Below are 9161 nucleotides of genomic sequence, written 5' to 3'. Positions count from 1 at the left end.
ATATATATATATATATATATATATATATATATATATATATATATATATATATTGGCATTATAAAAATAAAAAATAAATCAATTCATAATAAAAAATAAAAATTTTAATATAACAAATGTTGGGCCAATATATAATTACATTTTTTAAAAATTTATGAGCCAAACATAATCGCACTCACATGCGAATGCTTCGCCCAGGCGCGAAATAGGAATGTATTCTGTTTGTGTCTATGTGTCAGATCATTAATAGATTTCCCGCCTAAGTGTGAATGCATATTAATAGATTTGTAAGATCATTATTTTTTTTGGTGTGTAAATCACGAGGTGGTCCGGGTCTTTCTCTGTCCGTTTAACTTTGTAAGATCATTATTACAAATGAGATTAGCAATATGAATGCATTTTTTTTGTTATATATTGTCTTAACATTTAAATATTACAATGTATAACAATACTTACATTTTTAATAAAATTAATTATGCTTTGTATCATAACATTACAACAATACTTATAAATTTTTGTCCGTGTATCACACGGGGAAATACTAGTAAAATTAAATAAGAAAAAATTAATATGCTGTATTCGCCAAATCATAAATTGATTATTTTGTGAACAGAAAGTGCAGGGTGCTTAACATTTTCTTTTGATATTTCCATTATCAAAATAATAACATGTGAATTGAAACACAAACGATGGCTGCCAATTCTTGGTCTAGTTACCGTATTATTTTATATGCATCTTCTTGAACCCATGACCTATTCATTTTGATATAGTTTTAATACTAAATTTAAAAAGTGTTTTATTTTAATTAAAAGACAGTAAATTAATAGTTGAATTATATATTATGTATGAAAATTCATATTCTCGTATGAATTGAAACAGATGACTCCAAACTCACTGCCAGGAATATAATAGGAGACTACAGTAGAGTCCTTGTATCTAATCCAGAACCATAAAGTGCAAAAACATGCAGAAAAGATGAATGAGACACGAGATGTTAAGGGCACAAGCTCAAATCAAGATCAATTTACTTAACAATATTAAGTACAATGACGTAAAAACTTATACAACTAGATCACTTCTTCAGTATCCATTGAAGTTGTTCGATTAGAAGCATTGATAGAAACTGATGAACACGACTCCCTCGTGCCATAGGACCCCTCCTGTCTTGATCTCGTTGCTTTAAACTCTTGTCTGGACAATTAGAACACACATCTTCCTCAAGATTAGACTGAACTCCCTTCACTACCTTTCTGCACTAGCCCTCTTGACAGCTATCCCACCCAAAAGAGGTGCCTACAATCCAGCGAGGGGATTAGTCACTGTGTCCGGCGGTGGAAACCCTGAATATATCCAAAAAAAAAAAAATACTTCTAAAACCCAACACAAACAGGGTAACCCTAACACATACAACTATACAAGGTAGCTTCTTTCTATATACAAGATGAGCATACTAACCCTAGAAGGAAAGAACTACACAAGGAAATAAAAAATATATAGAAATGGCAACAAAATATTTTGACAATAATTCCAGCCAATAATAAAACTAACAATCTCCCTCTTTAGCTATTTATTGGCAAAATATGATAACAATTACCCCGATCCCCCTATTTGCCACACAAAAAGGTCAAAGACAAACACAAACAATCCAAGCCAAACCCGTAGCATACAAGCGTATACAAATCCAAAAGAACCATGGATAAGTCACATACAACTAAAGCACAAGTATATATAGACACCGAACAAAACTGCAGTCAGCTACAATCACTTAGGACTTTAATAGCTTGTAATGGGGCCAGGGGACAAAGGCTATTAAAAAAAGGTATGGAGATAACGAAATAATGAAACCTAGTGACAACACATCATATCCACAAGAGTACCGAGATACAAGCCATGAGCTATTAGGGACTGTTTCCCCATAGTGCAGAACTTCTTGGAAGTTAAATTAACCTTGCAGGGACTAAACTTTTAAAAGTGAAACAAATCAAGAACAAAAAATATCAGGCGCGCACACACATATATCAAAAGTATGTCATCATAAAATAATACTGTATAAAATTTAATCACCTGAATCAATTTCCTAGCCCTAAAATTTTTAATCATTAGATCACACCCTGAAAACAAATGTAAGTATTAGTTAGTATGCAGGCAGATATAAACAATCTAGAACAGAGCAACAAACTGGATAATCATCTTCAAACAATCAATAGCAAACATTAATTATAATATTAATCCTTATAGCAACTTTAATAATACAAAAGTTTTTTTTGTTTGTTTTTTTTTTTTTTTTTTGTGATTTTTGTAATGTCATCAAATAAGATAGAGAAAGAAGATAGTAATAAAAGAAATATAAATACTGTAAAATAAATAAATAAATAAATAAGGAATCGCTTACCGGCTATTACGTGCTTAATTTCCACCACAAACTAAATTAAAGTGTAATCAATTACACTTACCAGTTAAATTTGTCAGATTAACTTTTTTTGCAGTTCGCTAACAAGTTGCCTATTCAATTATTAAAAAAAATAATAATAAAAAAAAAAATAAATGAATTTCAGCCGTGGCTCACCTTCATGTCTGAGAAGACCCACTACCGGGAGCTGCCAAGTTGACACCGCTGGAGGAGATGAGCCCAAGTCTGCCGCCGATCTGCTGCCTTTCTACGATATAATGAAATGTGGTACCTCATGGTTGCAAATGTATCATTAATCTCCAGAAACTAACTATGAAGATTAGAGAAACAGTAAAATTTACCAGAACCCTGCATACGGCCATATCTATTTGAGGTTACTCTAGTGCTTAGAGCATGTATGATTACTTGGACATGAAACTAAACAGAGTGACAGATAGATATATATAAATAAGTTATAACACTCGCATTCTCATCTGCGTTTACAACCATCAATGCTACTTGAGGGTAATCCAATATGGAAGATAATACAGGCCATATTTCATTATATCGTAGAAAGGCAGCAGATCAGCGGCGGACTAGGGCTCATCTCCTCCGGCGGTGTCAACTTGGCAGCTCAGGCAGTGGTTCATCTCAGACATGAAGGTGAGCCACGGCTGAAATTCTTTTTTTATTTTTTTAAAATTTTATTTTTTAATAATTTAACAAGCAACCTGTTAGCAACCTAAAAAAAAAAAAAAGAACAAATTTAGAAAGTGTGGCTGATTAGACTTTAATTTAGTTCGTGGTAAAAATTGAGCACTTCGCAGTTGGCCTATTTGACACTTTTGTCAATAATAAATAAATCTCAATGTATAGGAACATAGGTAAGCTTAATTAACCCGGATCGGATCGGATAACAGAATTGAAACGATTTGATGATTAACTTAAAGAGGTCGGCCATAGATTAACTTACGAATGTAGGGGGCCATAGAAGTTCGTGGTAAAAATTGTTTCAGCAAGTCTCTCCGTGCAAATTCTGTTAACTGGACGTTCATTTCTTCCTCAGTTGCAGATACTGTTGGATCGGATGTTGTTGCGCCATCATCATGGACAACCTTTGGTTGTCAGAATGGACTTCGACTATTAAGGAAACTAAGGACAAGGAATCACATGGGATGTGGGATATTAAGGAGAGACTGCAAATTGACTGTGTGCACAACCGCACAGTCAGGGAATTGATGAGAGGATTGAGGAATCAGTTAACTGATAACTGGTCTAGGTGTTCAAGATTTGGTTCCAATGAGCTTGGGTTTATCTCACAGCCTTTCAAGATACAAACTGAAATTTAGCCCTGACAAGGTGGACACAATGATTGTCCAGGCCATCAACTTGTTGGGTGATCTTGATAAGGAGCTAAACACTTATGCTCTGAGCGTTCGAGAGTGGTATGGTTGGCATTTCCCTGAGCTTGCAAAGATTGTAGAAGACAATATTCAGTATGCCAAAACTACAGTGAAGTTGATATTACATGGAGACTAGGATAATTTTTTGTCTTTAAAAAAAGAGAATATGGGGTCTGGCAGAACATTAGTAAAATTATCAGCAAGTTGATATTTGGTTGAAATAAAATTTACTTGAATATTTCTAGAAACACCTCTATTTCTAACAAAATGATAATCGATCTTCACATGTTTAGTGCATGCTGAACATGGAAAATTGAATTTGCGCACATATATGTAGAACCAAAATTTTGACACTACAACTTAGGAACATGGATATTTGAAACATTGATCTCGCGAAACAATGATAGAATCAAGATTTCCTCAGCACTAGAGCCTTATACTCAACATAAGTGGAAGATATAACAACAGTTCTTTGTTTTTTAAAAACCCTAAATACAAGATTGGACCCAAGAAACTGTTGAAGTAAAGAAAGAAGTCATCAATTTTTTATTGAGCTTGGATCATCAGCACAAGACATCAAGCAGCAGGCAGTAGCTTTAGTTTCTCAAAGTCTAATAGTCAAGGGCTATTTTAGTCCTTTCCTTTCTTCAGGCAGTTATAACTGCCACCTTCCTTCTCTTCATTGTATATAAACTCTCGTTCTCTTGCTTTCAATAAAACAACACGAATAATCCCTTTTCTCTCCACTTGCTCTAACATGAGAGATCCTACCTCATGTATTCTCTGAGAATTAAGCATTCTCAACATGGTATCAGAGCTTCGCTGGAGCTATGCCGCAGTCGTGACGACGGTAAGCCAAAACAGTGAAGGAACTTCAACTGGATAACAAGCAGGAGCTGCTTCAAATAAGAATCCAATGAATCAAAGTGCGACGCAGCGCTCAGATGAGTTTGACGATCCTATGTACCTGCATTTTACAGAAAATCCGAATCTAGTTCTTGTCTCACCACCACTGACTGAGATCAATTATGCTTCATGGAGTAGGTCGATGAAGATTGCGCTTGAAGTCAAAAATAAGTTCGGATTTGTTGATGGAACGATCGTGAAGCCTGGAGTCAATGATCCTAGATATCCTGTTTGGAAGAGGTGCAATAACATAGTCTGCTCGTGGATCTTCAAGTCACTGAGTTCCACGACAGCAGAGGGAGTATTGTACTTTGAGATCGCAGCAGATATCTGGAATGTCTTTCAGAAGAGGTATTCACAGGTTGATCCTCATCGAATTGCTGAAATACAGAATGAGATTTACAAGTGCACACAAGGTAATCTGTCTATTAATGAATATTTTACTAAGAGGAATGCTTTATGGGTGCAATTGAAAACTATGAGGCCAGTTCCTGCATGTGAGTGTGTGCCTAGATGTTCATGTACATTGATAAGTAAGATCCAAAAGGAAAAAGAGGAAGATCAGATCATCAGGTTCTTGGAGGGCTTGAATGAGGAGTATGAGAACATTAAGGCAGGAATCCTTGTTATGGATCCTATGCCAATTATGGAGAAGGTTCTTAATATGGCCTTGAAGATGGAAAGGAAACTTAAGAGCTCTATTAATTTGAAATCCATTGATCTTACTCAAGCAAATGCTATTCAGAATGTTGTGATCCCCAATACAGATCAGATGAACAACCAGTTGTGGCTGCTGGAACTTCAAACAATAAGAAGAAGTTTAATGGCAACTCAGGGAAGAATGTACCTAACTGTATTTTCTGTAGAAAGATAGGACACACAGTTGACAAATGCACAGTTGACAAATGTTACAAGAAGCATGGTTTTCCCCTGGTTGGGTTGCAGGTTATAAGACAAAAAACAAACAGACTCAAGAGGCACATCAGTTTAATCCCTCTGTCAGTCAAGTTAGTGATACAGTTTTGTCTGCTGAACAATTCCAGAAACTATTGTCCTTGTTACAAGGTCAGAACCAAGGTTTTTGATCTAATACATATGGATGTTTGGGGCCCCTTTTCTGTGGTTTCCTTGAAAGGAGAACATTACTTTCTCACTATTGTGGATGATTTCAGTAGGTTCACATGGTTACATCTCATGAATCACAAATAAGAAGTGAAAGGCATATTTCAGAACTTCTACAATCATGTTTATACTCAGATCTCAGTCAAGATTAGAGCAGTAAGAATAGATAATGGGAATGAATTCATGCTAAGTACTTACTTCAATGAGAAAGGGATTGTGCATCAAAAATCTTGTGTTTATACATCCCAACAGAATGGGATAGCAGAAAGAAAGCATCAGCACATTATGAACATTGCTAGGGCCCTCAAGTTTCAATCTGGATTATCAGATACTTTCTGGGGTCATTGTGTCCTACATTCATCCTATCTAATTAACAGGCTGCCAATTGAGGTCCTAAATGGTTCAACTCCTTTTAGAATGCTTCTTGGGAGGGATGTGGATTATGGTCAGTTCAAATCTTTTGGTTGCCTGTGTTTTGCCTCAACTATCTCACAAGGCAGAAACAAGATGCAACAAAGAGCTAGGAAATGTATATTCTTAGGTTTCCCTGCTGCTGTGAAGGGATACATATTGTATGATCTTGTTAACAAAGTTGTTTTTGTCTCAAGGGATGTCAAATTTTATGAAGAAATCTTTCCATTCAAGGATGGATACTCAGGGACTGAATATGGAACCACCTCAGAGATTTTTAATCCTACACTGCCACTTATTCCAATTACTGCTGACACAGAAGTTATTCCAATAGAGATAACAAGGAGACATGTTGATGAAGGGTCACAAGATTGTGTTCATTTTGGTGGACAGCCAATCAACCACCAGCAAATGACTGAGGAAGATTCAGAGAACCATTCACCATATATTAATGATCAACAGCCACATTCTGGTGATAATTCACCTATCCAACATGAAAATCAGCCTCAGTTGCATGATGCATATGAAGAGCAACCACAGCCTAGAAGATCAACTAGATCAAGTAACATACCCCTCAAGCTACATGATTACTTGTGTCAATCTTCCATGACAAGTGATATTGTCAGAACTTCACCACATGCCATAAGAAAGTTTATTTCATGTGACCACTTATCTCCCAATCACAAAATTTGTGCCTCTTCTATCCTCTCTATACATGAGCCACAATCCTACAAAGAGGCTATCTAACATGAGGAATGGAGGACTGCTATGTAAACTGAAATAGAGGCATTGGTTCATAACAAGACTTGGATTCTGACAGACCTACCAGTAGGAAAATTACCCATTGGTTGTAGGTGGGTTTACAAAGTAAAACACAAGGCAGATGGCAGTGTGGAAAGGTATAAAGCAAGATTGGTTGCCAAAGGATACACTCAACAATTAGGGGTGGACTACATTGAGGCATTCTCTCCTGTTGCTAGGATGACAACTATCAAAACCTTTTTGGCACTGGCTGTTGCAAAAGGTTGGGATATACAGCAGCTTGATATAAACAATGCTTTCTTACATGGAGACTTAGATGAAGAAGTTTATATGGTTCCCCCTGGTTTTCACATTGACAAGCCTAATCAGGTTTGCAGATTGATGAGATCTTTATATGGATTAAAGCAGGCAAGCAGACAATGGAATGCCAAGTTAACAAAGGCCTTACAAGCTTATGGTTTTCAACAGTCATCAGCAGATCCATCTCTCTTCACTAAGTAGGCAGGTGTCTCATTCATTGCTTTACTTGTATATGTGGATGACATATTGGTTGCAGGTCCTAATCCCACTCAGATTGATGAATTAAAGGAAATGCTGGACAAGTCTTTTAAAATCAAAGATCTTGGCCATCTAAACTACTTCTTAGGTATTGAGGCTTTCAGAACTTCAAAAGGTCCCAATATCTGTCAAAGAAAGTACACTCTAGAAATACTGGAGGAAAATGGTTTCTTACAAGCTAAGCCTGCCAAGACTCCATTTCCTACAGGGCAGAAGTTGAACAATTTGGAAGGCAGTCCCATCAAACAACCAGAAGTGTTCAGAAGATTGGTTGGGAAACTGCTATATTTAACCAATACCAGGCCTGACATCACTTTTGCTGTCCAAAAAATGAGTCAATATGTGGACAAGCCAAGGGATATCCACCTAACTGCAGCTCACAGGGTTCTAAGATACCTCAAGCCATCACCTGGAAAAGGTCTCTTTTACTCCTCCAATCCTCACATTAAATTGCAGGGGTTTTCAGATTCAGACTGGGCTACTTGTATTGAAAGCAGAAAATCCATAACAGGTTACTGTATCTACCTTGGGAACTCCCTAATTTCATGGAAAACTAAGAAACAAGCCACTGTTTCTAGATCATCTTCTGAGGCAGAATATAGGGCATTGGCATCAACAACTTGTGAAATACAGTGGCTCCTTTATTTGTTGGCAGATTTGAATGTGGAAGTTCACAGTCCTGTTGCTCTATTTTGTGACAATAACTCTGGCATTGCTATAGGTGAGAATCATGTTTTCCATGAACGCACCAAACACATTGATATAGACTGCCATGTGGTGAGGCAGAAAGTGCAAGAAGGTGTGATTAAATTGTTGGCAATTCCATCTCACAGTCAGACAGCAGATGACTTCACTAAAGCTCTTTCCAAGCCTTTGTTTGATGTGTTTCACGCTAAGCTGGGCCTTCAGGATCTTCATGCTCCACCTTACGGAGGGGGGGGGGGGGGTTGAAGTAAAGGAAGAAGTCATCAATTTTTTATTGAGCTTGGATCATCAGCACAAGACATCAAGCAGCAGGCAGTAGCTTCAGTTTCTCAAAGTCTAATAGTCAAGGGCTATTTTAGTCCTTTCCTTTCTTCAGGCAGTTATAACTGCCACCTTCCTTTTCTTCATTGTATATAAACTCTCGTTCTCTTGCTTTCAATAAAACAACACGAATAATCCCTTTTCTCTCCACTTGCTCTAACATGAGAGATCCTACCTCATGTATTCTCTGAGAATTAAGCATTCTCAACAGAAACAAAACATAAGCACTAGTTGACTTACGATTTTCAAGATATCCAGCCCAATCAAAAATCGGTGCAATTCAAATGATCTTCAGGATAGCCAGGCCAATAAGAAAATATTTCTAATTTTTGTAACTTTGACGGTTTCTTAAATTAGTGCAATTCAAATGGTCAGTAATTATGTTTTTGAAGTTAGGAATATTGTATCAGATACTATTAATATCAGTGCTATGACGATATAACAAAATGTAAAGCAGAAAAGTAAATAATATAATGAAACAACTATTTCTTTATATAGTTCAAAAATAAAACTCCTACAACGTCTACAGGGTCCAAAACCCAGTGATACTCAATTCACTGGCCACCAATATTTTAAGAGTATAAG

Source organism: Ipomoea nil, unplaced genomic scaffold, assembly GCF_001879475.1.
Source record: "Ipomoea nil cultivar Tokyo-kokei standard unplaced genomic scaffold, Asagao_1.1 scaffold3384, whole genome shotgun sequence".
NCBI classification, from domain to species: Eukaryota; Viridiplantae; Streptophyta; class Magnoliopsida; order Solanales; family Convolvulaceae; genus Ipomoea; species Ipomoea nil.
This window is presented reverse-complemented; position numbering follows the sequence as displayed.